This window comes from Cavia porcellus, unplaced genomic scaffold (assembly GCF_034190915.1).
Source record: "Cavia porcellus strain 051 isolate PalLab524CR breed Dunkin Hartley unplaced genomic scaffold, mCavPor4.1 scaffold_8, whole genome shotgun sequence".
In the NCBI taxonomy this organism is placed as follows: Eukaryota; Metazoa; Chordata; class Mammalia; order Rodentia; family Caviidae; genus Cavia; species Cavia porcellus.
This window is the reverse complement of record NW_026947491.1, coordinates 46,142,222-46,158,652: the sequence shown is the minus strand read 5'-3', so window position 1 is coordinate 46,158,652 and position 16,431 is coordinate 46,142,222. Positions and strand designations below refer to the sequence as shown.

Sequence of the window (16,431 nt, the reverse complement as noted above, 5' to 3'; positions counted from 1 at the left end):
TCATGTTTCATAATTGCTTTTATTAATCTTACCTGATCTCATCTTCTCTGAAGGTTTTCATGAAATCCATCTGCCTTTATCATTTACAGGAATCTTCATAAAAGTTTAAAAGGAAGTTTAGGTATATGCAAAACTAAGCACTATTAAATAAAATATGTGGTCTTCTATCTTGACAAATATGTAACAGATAAGACCTAAAAGACCAGGTTGCAAATCTAGAAGTCTCACACTGATAGGACTTCTGTGCTGGAAGACAATAGTGTGGGCAGAACTTCTCCCTATCCTGTGGTCTGTTTTCTTCTCTTTCTATGACCAGATATTTCCTGAGATCTCATGAAAGATCTTACACATTTACCCCAGTCTGCCCATGCAGTCACAATCTCTTATCTGTACAGGCAGCCATCCATTGGTCATCACTCAGGCCTAAGGTTGCATACACTAGTGTAGAGGTCAGCCTCTGAGAGAACAGATACCAGAACAGTTCCCTGAAACCAAATCAGGGTCATTTTACCAGCAGATTTTGTGATCCTACATAAATAGAGCATGTTTTAAAAGGGATAGCATAGGATTGAGGTGGGCACATCATTTAAGTCTATTGACTACTCCACACCCCATCTAAAACTTATTTACAGTCCTCTTACCTGGGTCTATAGATGATATTGTCATCAAGTTCAGGGGGGTTCTTGGAGAAGCTCTCAAATCCTTGTGTCAGAGAGAAGCTATGATTATTTACATTGCCATTTGCATGTATCTCACCTTGCACTAAATGTAGAACTGTACCTCAGCTCCTATTTCCCTCACCATCACATCACTGACACAGCAGAAGCTAAGTCATAACCGAGAGAACACTGACTAATTCATTCTATAAGGCTATCACTTAAGACCAAACAAGGACATTATTAGGAAAAAAAACTACAGATCAATACTCTCATAAATACAGATGTGAAAAGTTTCAAAATATCAGCAGCTCAAAACCTACAATAGATAATAAGGATTATACACCATGGCCAAACAGGACTTCTTCCAGGTATGCAACATTAGAAATGATATAATCATCACATCAACGGGCTTTTTAAAAATCACAGATCACATAGTTATATCAAAAGATGTAGCAAAGTCATTTAACAAAGTTCAGCACCCATTCATGATAAAAACTCAGAAAAGTAGGAATGCAGAGAAACTGCCTTAAGTGAATAAAACGTATTGATAAAAAGTTACAACTAACTGCATACCTAAATGGTTAGTCATGACAAACTTTCCTACTAAGCTTAGGTAAAAAGCGGTGATGTTCTTTCTTACCTCTACTTTTCAATGTAGCACTGAAAATCCTCACAAATGCAAGCCAGGAAAAGTAAATACATATGCTGAGAAGAGAAAAATAAAACTTCCTTCAATTATAGAGAAGCAGTTTTCTGTGTAGAAAATCCAAGAGAAATACAAACAAAAATACTTTTGCAATTAATAAATGCTTATCACAGGATTAGATTGTTTAAAAAGTTAATATAGAGGATGGGGATTTAGCTCAGCGGCATAAGCATCTGCCTTGCAAGCAGGCAGTCGTGAGTTCAATCCCTGGTACTGATTTTAAAAAAAAGTTAATATATAACAGTGAATTGCATTCTTATATACTAACAATAAATGAGTAGAATTTGACATTTGAAACACAATATCATTTATATAGTTTACCAATAATTAATACTTAGGTATAAATTTAACAAATATGTACAAAATTTATATAAGGAAAAATATAAAACTATGCTGAGAGAAGTGAAAAAACCTAAATAAATGGAGAAATACTCCGTGTTCATGCATAAGAGAATTTAATATTTTGAAGATGTCAATTCTTTCCAACTTGATATAAACTCAGTGCAATCCTAATCAAAACCCAGCAAATGATTTTGCTTATATAGCAACTAACCGATACTAAAATTTATATGTGGAAGCAAAAAGCAATGTCTGAGAATTGACAATAACCAATTTTAAAACAATTACCACAAAGATACAGTAATCAACATATCTGGCTTTGTTAAAAGAAATAGACAAAAGATCATTGGGACAGAATAGAGGGTTCAGAAACAGATACAAATAAACTCAGTCAATTTATCATTGACAACGGAGTAAAGGAATACAGTGGAGAATAGATATTCTTTCCAATAAATATTAGGAAAACAACATTCACATGCAAAAGAAAATGAATTTAGGCCTTGACCTTACACCTTTCATAAAAATTAACTTAAAATGGGTCATGACCAAAATGTAAAATACAAAACTATAAAAATCTCCATAGATAACATAGTAAATACAGTGGATGACCTTGCATTTGTCAATGACTTTTTAAATGTAACACCCAAAGCATGATCTATTTTAAAAAGAATTGATAAATTGGAATTCATTAAAATTAAATACTTCTGTGAAAGACACTGTTAAAAGAAATGAAAAAATCTACAGATGAAGGAAAATACTTACAGAATATGAATCAGATAAACATACTGTATACTCCAAAATACAGAAAGAAAAATCTCTAAAATTCACCAATAAGAGCACAATTACACTGATTTTAAAACAGGCTGACAACCTTAAAAGATACCTGAGTAAAAATTAACAAATGGAAAATGAGAATATGACAAAATGCTTCACATAACGTATCACCAGGAAAATTTAATTGTAACAACAATAAGATGTGTTATAGTTTAAATTTAAAATGTTTCCCCGTGTCTTGTGTATTCACACATGGGATTTTTGGGAGGTGATTGAATCCTGGGCACTATTCTCACTAGTGGACTAATTAGTTATGAGTTCATGACTGAATGTGCTGTTAGGATGGGAGACATAGAAGAGGGTAACTAGGAATCTTAGTTACTCTTTACTAGTCGCTGAGATAAAATATCTGATGCCCAAAGTTGGGGAAGGAAAGGTTTACTTCTTACAGGTTTTGGAGGTTTCAGTCCATACTCAATTGGCTCCAAAGCAGGGTGGCATAGCAGGGCGCAGTTCATGGCAGCTGCAAATAGCAAGACAGAAACCAGCAAGAGAGAGACACGCCTTCTTCCTGCCATTACATTGTATGCTGGCTCCACCCCTATGTGGGTGTAGCACTGACACCATCAATCCAAGCTCTAGACAAAGAACCAATCACAAATGCATAATGCAAATGCATGAGGCCTGGGAGCCACCCACATAAACCATGACCCTAGGGATCTAACATAAAAAAAAAAAATTTCTCTACAATTCCTCTCCTCTTTCTCAGATTCCTGGCTATCAGGGATTGAGTATCATTCCTCCACCATACTTCTACATCATGCAGTTTTATGTTTTGCAGCCAACCAACCATGCACTAAATTCTCTAAAATCTGTGAACTAAAATAAAGCTCTCTCCTTTTAAAATGTGGGTGCCATAGATTTTTGTTCCAGTAACCAGAAAGTAATGTTGTCACACCTTTTTTTAAAATGTTATTTAAAGAACAAAAGAAGCAAAACAGGAAAAAATTGTAGAAATAATACAGAATTTCAAAAAAAAAACTAAGAAATCACTCATTGATAAATTACATACTGTCATCTTAGAAGTAGTTATTTTCAAGTTACAAAATCAAAGTATAAAAAGTGGACACTCAGACAGTGAGACTGTAAACAGTTCTGCTCAATGATCCAACAAAAACTTAGTAATATGGTATTCTATCTTACACACTTAAACATACATGCAGTTATATCCTTTAGAGCATTTTCTTTCCCTCTCTTTTTTACAATAGCAGTTACACATTTTGAGTCTTCTTAAGCCTACAGTTTTTATTACTTTTTACACTAAAGACACAATGTGATATTTGCAAATACGATTCTTATTTATTTTACTTATGAGAATAGTATCAAGTTGCCTCCATTCACCTATAAAAGTCTCAAGATCATCCATTTTATAGCTGAGTAATACTCCATTGTATAAAAATACCACATCTATTTCATCCACTCTGCAGTTGATAAGCATCTTGGTTGTTTCCAAGATTTAGCTATTACAACGTGGATGCACATACCTCACTGTGACATGACCTTTTAAGTTTTTCTGGAAAAATACCCAGGAGGGGAATAGCTGGGTTGAATGGAACTTCCAATCCTAGTGTTCTGAGAAATCTATAGTGATTTTCATAGTGGTTGCAGCAGTCTACCCTCCCACCAACAATGGAGCAGTGTTCCTTTTTCCCTGCAGCCTCACCAATATTTGTTATCAGTTGTTTTGTTGATGGCAACCATTCTTTCTGGAGTGAGATGGAATCTCAATGTTGTTTTAATTTGCATTTCTTGAATGACTAGTGATGGTGAACATTTCTTTTTCTAGAAGCTTGAGATTAAAGCATTAGGTTATTTGTGCTCATTCTGTTTTCTTGATATGACAATTTATTGCTGTATATTTCCCTCTTAAGACTGCTTTCATTGCATCTCACAGATTGCAGTATGTTGTTTCTGCATTTTCATTGAAATGTAGGTATTGCTTTATTTCTTCTTTAGTTTCATCTGTAGCCCACTGGTTGTTCAGAAGGTTGTTATTTATTTAAGTTCCATTTATTTATTTATGCAGGTTTTGCAATTTCTTTTGCCAGTAATTTCTAATTTCAGTGTTCTATCATCAGATATCTATGGAATAATTTCAATGCCTTTGCATTTACTTAAGAATGTTTTATGGGATTATATATGGTCTGTTTTGAGAATGTCCCATGCACAGTGGAGAAGAATGTGTATTCTGATGTGATTGGGTAGAACACTCTGTAAATATCTACTAAGTCCATTTGTTCATAGGTATGAGTCAGTTCTGTTATCTCTTTGCTAACTTTTTGTCTAGTTGATCTATCTGTTTATGACAATGGAGTATTAAGTTATAATTGTGGTCTTCTGTATTTGGTTTTCATGTCCATTAGTATTGTCTTATATAGTTGGGTGCTCCTGTATTTGGTGCATATATATTTATAATTGTTAGTTCTTCCTCTTGAATTTTTCCACTAACGAGTATGTAGTGACCTTCTTTATTTCTTTTAATCATTTTTAGATTTGAAGTTCACATTGTCTGCAAATAGAATAGTTACCCCTGCTTTTTTCTGGGTTCTTATTGCATAGAATACTCTTTCCATCCTTTGACTTTTAATCTATGAGTTTCCTTTTGGGCCAGATATGCTTCTCGTATACAGCATATTGTGAAATCATGTTTCTTGATCCATTCTGTCAATCTATTTCTTTTGGTAGGTGAATTGAGGCCATTTACATTTATGAATATAACTTATATGTACTGGCCATGTTATGTTCCAGTTGTTTGCTTTCTGCTTTTCCCCCTTGTTTAATTACTTGTCCTGCCTGGTGATTTCTTTTTGTCATTGTTCTGGAGACCATGGTCATTTTTATATTTATCTAGTATGTCTTTCAATACTCTTTCTAGGGTTAGTTTGGTGGACATGAATTCCTTTAGTTGTTCTGTGTCACGGAAGTATCTTGTTTCTCCATTAAATTTGAATGAAAGTTTTGCTGGTACACAGTCTGGATTAAAAGTTGTTTTCCTTCAGGGCATGAAATACCTCACTCCAAGCTTGTCTTGACTTGAGGGTTTGTGCTGAAAAGTCTGCCGTGATTCCAATGGGCTTTCCTTGATAAGTGAGTTGTGTCTTTTCTCTAACAGCTTTAGTATTCTGTTTTCATGCTGTATGTCTGGGATCTTATTATGTCTGGGTGTAGACTTATATTGGTTGTGACTATTTGGTGTTCTATATACCTCACTTATTGTATATCAGATTTTTTCCCCATGTTTGGGAAATTTTCTGTTATTACTTCTGTGAATAGTTTATCTATGTCATTTTCATTGACTCCTGTGTCTTCACTGATTCCTGTTAGTCTCATATCGTTTCTCTTAACATCATCTTGAAACTACTCCATTGTCATTTCATGCTGCTTTGTTGTTTTTCAAAGTCCTTTCATGATCACTAATTATGATCCTGTCCTCAAGGTCCAAAATTCTATCCTCAGCTTCATTTAAATGGTTTTGCCAGCTTTCAATAGAATTTTTTTCCTTTGATGTTTCTTTAAGCTTGTTTTGTGGATTATTCTTGTTTTCTATATTGTTCATTCAAGGTTTCAGTCAGTTTCCCATGCTCCTGTACTTTTTTATCTACTTCTTTTCTAGCTGCACTGAGCAACTCCTTTAATAACATTGTTATTACTGTCTTTATATGAGAGATTACTTCTAATTTCATTTTCTCTATAACCTCATGGATTTTTTTATTTCACTTATTATCTTTTCAGAGATTTCCAATATATGACTTTGAATTCCTCTATTTCAATGTCTTCTGTACTTGCTCCTGATGGATTAGATGTTTGAGATTGCATTTTGCTTTTTCATTTTGCCATTTTCCATTTTTGGGTTAATATTTGGTCTTTTAGTCCCACTAGTCTCAACTGTTGGTAGTGTGTATCTTGGGGTCCTACTATAAGGTTGATGTTTGTTCAATTTCTGGGTCCTACAATGAATAGGTGGGCCATTCACCTGAATTTCCCCTGCAGAGCCTGTTGGGTGAATCCTATACTCTTCATAGACTGACGAGCTTAGAAGTATTGATGGAAATCAACCTTTAGTTCCTGTTGTTATTATGTCTTTAGGTTGTTCGGAGTCACCAGATCTCCCTGTTTATAGTGTTTGTCTCAGCTGGGACCCTACTGTGTCTCTGGATGTCTGTCCCATAGTCCCCCTTAATTTTCTCTAGGTTGGGGGAGGCCTTATTGGAAGCCTCCTCAACCTACCTGAGGTTCTTGGTGTGGAGAAAGGACTCACCCACACGCTTGCCAAGGGCCTACCTCCGGAGGAGGCTCCACTATTGCTCCTGAAGGTGGCAAACTCTATTCCTATTTTAGGGGCAAACTCACCTCACTGATGGAAGCCTGCTGGGTTCTTCTGTTTGGATGAGGAATTACTGAGCCTCCCCTTGATACAGCATGGCTAATCCACTGCAGTCCAAGGTTCTATGGGGAATAGTGGGAGCCGAGATCATCAGCAGTACTAGATCCAGGAGGTAGGGAGGGTCCCCAATGGCAGTGGTGGGACTGTGGGGGACAGGAACCCTTGGCTGGAGTTCCTGGAGATGGCCAGGACAATGAGGGTACAGGAGGGGCCTTGTGAGCACCACCAGCTGGAGCCTCTGGTCCCATGAGGTGGTTGGCGGGGATGGTAGGGGTCGAAGGAAGGGCCCGGGTCTGGCCTGATCCTGCATATGCCACTGGCTGGAATTCCTGGGTCCTGCAAGGTGGTTGGCCAGGCCATCTTCAGCTTTTATAATGGCCAAAATCTGAAATACCTATGACAATGGAGTGCTGGTAAGAATATGGAACATTAGGAGTTTTCTTTCATTGCTGTTGAGAATACAAAATGGTACAGCCACTTTGAAAGAGAGCTTGGCAGTTTCTTAAAAATCTAAACAAACCGTTACCATGTTTTACAGCAATCATTCTTCTTGCTATTTGTTTACCTGACAAATCCAAAACTTAATGTCTACACAAAAACCTGCCCATGTATAGCAGCTTTCTCACTGAAACTTGAAAGCAACCAAGATGCCCTCCAATAGATTAGTGGATCAAGAAAGTATGGTGGGCCAGACAATGGCATGTTAGTTGAAAGAAGTGAGTTATCAAACCATAAAAAGACATGAAGGAAACTTGATTGTATATTACTAAGTGACAAAAATCTAATCTGAATACCCCTTATACTATAGGGTTTCAACTTTATGGTTTCCTGGAAAGGGAAAAACTATGATAACATTAAAGAAAAATAATGTAGACAGGATGTAGAGGTAAGAGAAGAATGAATTGGTAGACCAGAGGAGATTTTTAAGGTGATAAAACTACTCTGAGTGATACTATAATGGTGGACATATATCATTACATATCTGTACAACCCATACAACATCAACACCAAGATTGAACCCTAGTATCAACTGTGGACTCTGGGTAATGATGTGTCAATGTAGGTGCATCAGTCATAAATGTAAGGGGATGTTGGTAACAAGGGATGTGTATACATGGAGACAATACAGGTATAGGGAATCTCTGTCTTGCTCAATTTTACTGTATTTTGCTCAATTTTTCTACCTAAAACTGCTATAAAAAGTAAAAGAAGCTTATGGTGTGCAGTTAAATGGTGTACTTCATGCTAACTCAGTGATATTAGAAAGATCATTCATCTTTGGTTTTTGTCTTATGTAATAGCAAAATAATAATTTTTATACATGCACAGATACCTGTATACCATGTATCTGCATGAAGCTTTAACACTTTACAGGAAGTATATGAAGGAAACACAAAGTATTCAAATAATAATAATGCTATTGCTGATAGTAATGAATTGTAGAAAAGGTAATAATGAGCTTAAATACATATGTCAGTAGTTTTTAATACTGGTAAGTATTTTTAAAATAACTATTTCAGGGACCCACCCAATAAAATTAAATGCAAATCTCTTAAGCTGAAACTTAGTATTGTAATTTGTTCTTCTTTTGAAACTTTCCAAGTACATTATTTACTTCTTGCTGCATAATAATCACCCAAAACATAATAGTTTAAAGGAAGCATTGTGTCAAGGTTGGCTGGTACATTTTTTGTTCATCTCACTTAGGTTCACTTAATGTAACTGCATTTGGCAAGTAGCTGGATTAGAAGGCCAGAAACAGATTCACCAACATGGTTAGGATCTCGGTGCTGTCAGCTAGGAGCTCTCTATCGCCCTTCAATATCTAGCCTGTTCTACTTGTGTGAAAGTTCGTGTAAAACCAAATCTGAAATAACTCTTTTGAAAGTTGCACATTGATTTCTCTGCTATACAGTATTGGTGAAGGTAAGTAACATAACCAATCTAGATTTGAAGGAGTAGAGAGCAACCAATTTTTAATGAAATGTTAGAGTCATATTGTACAAAAGCACATAGGATGGGAAGATTGTTGTGGTCATCTTTATAAACGATTTACCACAATAGATCATAAAAAGTATCAGCTTGAGCTGGGAGTGTGGCTCAGTGATAGAGGAGTTGCCCACTATACTCAAGACTCTAAACTCTATCTCTAGTACTGAAAAATAATCAGTAATTGAAAGGATTTATTCTCTACATATTAAAGACGCACTACAAGGAACATTCATGATAAAACTCATTCACACTCAGCCATTCTATAAAAAATTTGGAAAGGAAATTTATTCTTAGACTCTTAAATTTAAATCTTGTAGAAAATGTGTACTATATCTCCCACATCTAAATTGCCTTGTCAAAAACTAAATATACTCTAAAATACAGTGCTTTGCTTTATCCAGCAGATGTCAGGCACACACAAGAAAATAGCAAGATATCCAGCAAAATGGGCTAAGTATAGTGCTGCCCCTCCAGGGAATATATGAAATGGCCAGAGCACCACTTCTTCTCATAAACCAGTCTCCATTTTCACTAAATCCAGTATCCTAAAATATTAGAGATGATTTTTCAGAGAGCTGTACATTTGAAGTAAATTACTACATTTTATTTTTTGCCAAGGAAATGGGATCTCATTTCAGTAGAAGTGACAGAAATGCTCTTCTTTATAAACCCTAAGCCACACATTTATTGACATTTTAACATCTCCATTATCAGGAAGGGTCCTCAGTTGATAGTATCAGCCAATTTGATTGTCCTTTTGCAGTCTTTACACGCAATATAACATAATTATGAATCTTACAAAAGATGGTTTTTTTCAGTTTCAGTTAAATATAGTAACCTTAGAAATAAAATGCACATAGTATCTCAAGTAAATGAGGGAACGGTTTTGTAAATTGCTCTTCTATGATTACCTAAAAGAATGAGAGGTCTCTTTGGTAATACAGGCTTTGGCTGTTGATTTCAAATCTTGTCACGGTTCTATGCATTTATTTAATCTTTTCACAGAGCTGTGATATTCTCTCTCTCTCTCTCTCTCTCTCTCTCTCTCTCTCTCTCTCCTCCCTCCCTCTTCTTTTCTGCTGAAATTAACACTTGAATAGTAAATGCAGAAAGAGGAAACCCACTTACCACCTTCAAAGACAGAAGCAGGTGGGGACAACTCCTAGATACACTGCAAAGCAGTCCCATATCTGCCCCTTCATGAATATATAACTATTTCTCCAAAATTAACAATTTCCCATTGTAGTGCTATATTAAGTCCTCGGTGTTACTCTACTACTTAGCGGCTACTGAAGGCATGTGAGCCTAGGTGGGAATGATAGAAGCCTTCAATTGGCTGCTCTGTACAGTTGAACAATCTGCACTGCCTAAGGATACTCAGCTATATAGGCTTAAAATCAGTCCTACTGAGTTTGCCACATAAGAACTCAAGGGATTTCACCTTTTGAAAGGGAGTTCCTGTTTCTGAGGGGGTTTTTTGTTTTTGCTTTTTTTTTAAATCAGCACAAGGAAACATTTTCTGTTAAGAGAAGACCTGACCCCGGCTTGTAGCTTTCTTTCCTCCTCATTTCCTCATTTAGAATCTGCCAAAGAAGATGTTAATCTTCGTCCAAGTTCCTGGGAATAGATGATCCTTATCATTACTCATAATTTCCACCATACTCAAGTATTTCAAACTGACAACCATTTCTATCGGTGTCCTTTTGCTGAAATGTGCTCCATTCAATCTTTACCACATTAATAAGACAGAGGAGCAAAAAGAAAATTTAGTTTTTGTTGTTCTGTTTGTTTCTTTTACGAGATGACTAATGCATACATACTCTGTGAGTTGACCATATCTATGGCTTGAGGGTTTCATTTTACAGTCAATTCTGCTAGCAGCAATAGGAGAAAAGACAGGAGGAGGTAGCTGGAAAGACAAGCAGAGCCTAGGAGAAAGAAGAAATGTTTATTTGATATCCCCAAATGGTGGGTAACTCAAAGTGCTGTTTTGTACTTAGTGGAACTTATGTGACCTGGGTCTTGCTCACTGATACAAATAAATAATAATATAACAATGATTAAAAAAATAAATGACTGCTAAATGTAGACATTATCCTTAATCTTTATGGGTAACAACTCATTTAATTATTTAACTGTTGTCCAAGTGGTAGATAATACTCGACAGTTGTTTTTATATCAAACTAAATTCTGAGGAGGAACTGTCAGCTGGGAAAGACAGGAAAACAAAGAACAGAAAGGGAGAACATTATGAGAATGTAATGATTATTTTTCCAGTTCACTTACAATTTTTACCAAGGTTGCTTTGTGGTTGTTAGGAAAATAAAAATAAAAGCAAAATCTCTTTCTAGCCCCCCAAATTTCTCTACAATGATATGAGTAAGAGGGCCATATCATTCATTCAGGATATTATGTGCATCACAGAAAATCTGTAAAAGTGGTTGTACAAACAGAAAGAAAACTCATTCTTGTATATAGCCAAGCAGAAACAACTATGACATTCCTAGTGCATCATTTGTTCCACATAAGACACCACAGCATCACCTGATAATTGGAGTGAATATCTGTGTTAGCTAACTAGCATATTTCAAAGAAAAAAAGAACTCTGACCTTTAAGACAAACAAGGATTTTGCAAGCTGGAAGAAGATACTCAAGTTCCTATCCTCCTATGCAGCCAACATCTGCCTTGAATTACATTTCATAGACATGGTCCCCAAAATGTTTGCCAGTTTTTCTATCAGATAATTTATTTACCTGGAGGTTTTCACTATTAAATTGAAAAAGTTTCCCATATGTGTTTTGTAAGTGTCACTTCTCTAAAAAGAAAGTACAGGTAGTCAGCAGATATATCAAAAAGTGCCCACATTCACGAATAAAGAAATGTAAAACAATACTACAATAATGTATCACAGCTGCTAGATGGCTATTGGTTTTTAAAATATTTTATTAAGTACCTTTTTTATTGTGTACTGTGTTTTCAGTACAGAATGATTATAGTCATCATAGGGAGTTGGTACATGTACGTAACATATTAATTATTTTTACTTCTCTCCCCACCACTTCCTCCTTCCATCCCTAGATCCCTTTTCCATTTACAAAACTCTATGTCCCTGATGCTTACCATCCAGCCTTTATTTTTCCCTTTAAATGATTTATACTTTAGCTTCTTGTGTAAGGGAAATCATGCAATATTTAAGATTATGTGTCTGATTTATTTCATTTAACATTATGGTCTTTTTTTTTTTTTTTTTTGTCTTTTTCGTTTTTATCGGTACCAGGGATCAAACTCACGACTGTCTGCTTGCAAGGCAGGCGCTTATGCCGCTGAGCTAAATCCCCAGCCCCAACATTATGGTCTTAAGACACAGCCGTGTTCCTATAAAAGACTCAAACATATCCTTCTTTATAGCAGAGTAGTACTTCATTAGGTATAAATACCATGTTTTCTTTATCAATTTATCTGCTGGGGACATAGAAGCAGCTTCCAAAATTTAGTTATCTTATTGGTTGCTTTTTTCTCATTGCTGGGACAAAATACTCAACACTCAAAAATGAAGGAAGGAAAGGTTTATTTAGTTCACTGTTTGTGGCTTCAGTCCACAATCATCTGGGTTCCAGGCAAGTTGGCATGGCACAGGGGCAACACTTTAAGGCAGCAGCCAGAAAAAACAGCCAGAACAAAAGGAAGAAGAGCAAGTCTCTCTTCATCCTTTATATTGTACACAGGCCACTCCTCCCACCAGAGCCCATGTAGCACTCAAATTCTCCTTGCCTTCCTCTTGCACAGGATGAGGATATTTACAAAGTGAGAACCCTGGCTCCATGCTGAGTCTCTCAGTTAAACTTCTAACTGCTCCAGTACACAATGTATCAATCATAACAGCTATTATGAGTTGTGATGCTATAAACATAAATTTGCATGTATCATTCTAATATTATGTCTGTTTGGAGAAGATATCTAGAGGGGCAACCAACTGGTCAAATGGAATTTCTCTTTTTAATTTTTTGAGGTCTCTCCATACTGATCTCTATAGTGATTGTACTAGTTTTACATTCCCACCAACAATAAAGAAGTCTTTCTTTTTTCCCACAACCTCACCAGCATTTGTTATTATTTGAATTCTTGGTAATGGCCATTCTTTCTGGAGTAAGATGCAATCTCAATGTGTTTTAATTTACCAGAGATGTTGAAACATTTTTATGTGTTTATTGGCCACTTGTACTTCTGAGAAGTGTCTGTCCATTCCAGTTGCCCATTTCTTTTTTTTAACACCAAGTACATGTATTAGAAAAGAAGACAGTTATGAAATGTCCTCATATCTTTCATTGAGAAATTAACAGTAAAAGACAGAATAAAACCAAAATCAAATAGAACAAAATAATAAAGATGAAAAACACAATCCCTTATCAACATTTTTCATAAAAATTAACATTTTGATTCTTATATTTCTGTAAAAATAGAAAAGACTCAAAATAATCTAAACAACTTTGATAAAGGAACAAAACTAGAGCTCCAACCCTCCCCAGTCCCACCACTTAACACAAAGTTACACCAGTCATGACCAAACAGCACTGGGGATCTTTTATTTTCAGGGATCTAATTTTTTGAGTTCTTTTTATATTTTAAACATACATTTCTTGTCCAAGGAATAGTTTCTGGAAAGACATAATCAATACTGTCAGAATGGCCATGCTACCAAAACTGATAAATAGATTTAAAGCAATCCCAATAAAATACAAGCAACTTACCCCACAGAACAAGAAAAACAAACCTAAAATTTATAGAGAGCAAGAAGAGATGCAGAGTTGTAAATGCAATCCTGAGCACCAAGAGCAAGCCCAGAGCATCCCAATTCCAGATTTCAAGTTGTGTCACAAATCTACGGAGATAAAAAGAGCATGACACTGGGGGGAGTGGTGGGAACCAGACATGTGGATTAATGGAACAGAACAGAGGATGCCTGAATAATCTCAGGCATATTTCACCTTCTGATCTTTTTCAAAGGAGCAAAATGTATAACCTAGAGGAAAGCTTCTTTTAACAAGCGATGCTGGAAAAACTAACTAGCCACTATGAGAAGATTGAGTCTAGTCCTGTGTCTCTGTCCATGTAGTAAAATAAAATGGATTAAAGATCTAAACATTAAAAGCTACAATTCCTGATAAAATAGGTAAAATCGCTGGAAGATATATATATACACACACATACATATATATATATATAACATATATATATCCTTTTTAACACGATCGCAATTATTCAAGAAATAATAACAAGAATCAACAAAGAAGATGATGTTAACTTAAAAAATCTTTAGCACAGTAAAGACAAGAACAAATTGAGTGAAGAGAATGGGAGAAATTGCTGGATGACTAAAAAAACAAAAAAGTGTTGGCAAGGATGTGAAGTAATTGGAATTCTAATACACTGTTGCTGATATAAAATAGCACAGCTACTGATGTAGAACAGTATGGAATTTAAAAATAAAAATATAACTATCACAGAAATCAGATATCACATTTCCAGGTGTTCATCTATAATAATTAAAGTTAAGGCCTCAAAGAAATATACCACTCATATTCACTGCAGAACTATTCACAGTCAAATATAAAAATAACCCTCATTTCAGTAAATGAATAGATAAAGTTAATGTGACACAGATACAATCAAATATGATTTGGCCATTAAAAAGAACAGCTGTGTATCCTGCAACCTATAATGACAGAGTTGAAACTTTTAGACATCAAGCTTTGTGAAATAACCTGTACTCAGAAAGTCAAACAGTGATACATAAAGTAGACAAATGCATAGAAGCAGAGAACAGAATAGTGATTGTCAGAGTCTGGGTGGTGGGGAGAAAGAATGGGGAATTACTATCTGACAATCGGAAAGTTTCAGTTTTATGAGATGATTAAAGTCTAACATCTTTTATAAAACATTATATCTATAGATAACAATTATGTATTACATATTGAAAATTGTGTTAGTAGGATAAATCTCATGTTAAGTATTTTTACTACAGTAAAAGAAAAAGAAATACAGGTGGCTTCTGGGCCTTTGAGAAAGACATTTCACAGTTATAAATATGATAGCAGAACATTTAGTCCTTAAAATAATTTTTACAACTTCAAAGACACATAGAAAATACTCAGAAATATTTTAAATAAATTTCAAGAAAGGGTATGAATGCGTTTTTTGTTTTTCACCAGAGAAAGTGAACACCCTTATTTTTTATTTGCATTTTCTCTTACATATTTACATATTCTCTCCTTTGTTCCTCAACCCTCCCTATGTCTGGTGTCTCCTCTTATGACTATGGAAGGCACAGGTAACACATTTGTACCATATAATTCCCATTTTCTCAGTTGTAGTTCAAGTGAGTCAAAAGCAATGGCCAAAGCTGTCAAACCACACAACTTTCCACATGGAATAGGTAACATCACTCCCTGAGCTGTGCAAAGCAGCAGCCCTGGCTCCATTCTTTATTTTTGTTGTTTATTTGCTTCTGTTTTTTGTGTGGATTTTTTTGTTGTTGTTGCTTTGTTGTTTGGTTTGTCTGTTTTTGTTTTTGTTTTTGTTTTTGTTTTTGTTTTTGTTTGGTACTGAGTACCAAACTCACAACCTAGGCTTGCAAGGTAGGCTCTTATGCCACTGAGCTAAATCCCCGGCTACTGCCTCCATTCTTACTACCTCACATGATCTTCCTGAAAGAAAAAATCCTACTATTTATATAGCACTTTCAGAGATAGGGTGTTGTGTAAATTTTATAATCATACAGATAGCTAAAACCATTTATACCTTATTAGGTTCCGGGTAGGAAAAGATTCAGAAAGATTATGCAATCAGTTAGTATCTGAGCCAGAATTAGTCTCAAGTCTCCTGGGTCCCAAGTCAGTGTTCTTTCCACAGAGCATAGGTCCCTGATAGTGCAGGAGCCCCAGCTGTTGCTGTGCTTCAGAGCAAGCCTCACTGCCTCTGCTTGATTCTGACCTTCATGGACCATGTCCCTGGATGTTATCAATTAAGCAGCAATACTTTCATTCTCTTTGTCACTACTGCATTTGGCAGGCCTTATAAACTCACTGGCAAGAGGAATGGTATACTGCAGGAAGCAGGAATGCTCACTGAGTACTTTGAACACATAGTTTAGTGAAAATCATAACAAGAAAATGCTATTTTACATTAAATGTCATGGAACACAGAAAAATGAACTTCCCAAATGTTATGTCCAGGTGAGTCTACACAGATGAGTAAAGGTCAAATAGAACAGGATGGTAGGAAAATGTGGAAAAGAAGCAGAGAATCAACATTTTACACAGAATGAGGCATGTTCAAAGGTATAGAGGAAGGGAATATCAAAATATGTTCCGAACTTACATCTTTTGTTTAGTGGAAGAAAGATCAGAATTGAGACTAGGAAAAATAGAAATCAAATTTTACCCAAAAAAGTCTTTTATATTATTTTAAGTATTCTTGATTTTAAGTATTCTTGATGAGAACTGAAAAGATGGAAGT

At 35.5% G+C, this 16,431-nt stretch overlaps 1 protein-coding gene across 4 annotated transcripts in view; it reads right to left on the bottom strand.

The window, feature by feature from the left end:
- The window catches only part of Neurod4 (neuronal differentiation 4), a 279,827-nt gene that overhangs the window by 57,471 nt on the left and 205,925 nt on the right, over positions 1 to 16,431 (bottom strand). For 3 of the 4 annotated variants that reach the window (XM_063254892.1, XM_063254894.1, XM_063254891.1), the window contains exons 2-3: positions 1,300 to 1,364; positions 642 to 702 (exon numbers count right to left, since the gene is read on the bottom strand). The gene's annotated coding sequence lies outside the window, so the exon portion shown is untranslated. Of the gene's footprint in view, positions 1 to 32; positions 94 to 641; positions 703 to 1,299; positions 1,365 to 16,431 lie in introns of all 4 variants that reach the window. The other variant, XM_063254893.1, reaches the window with a different exon arrangement.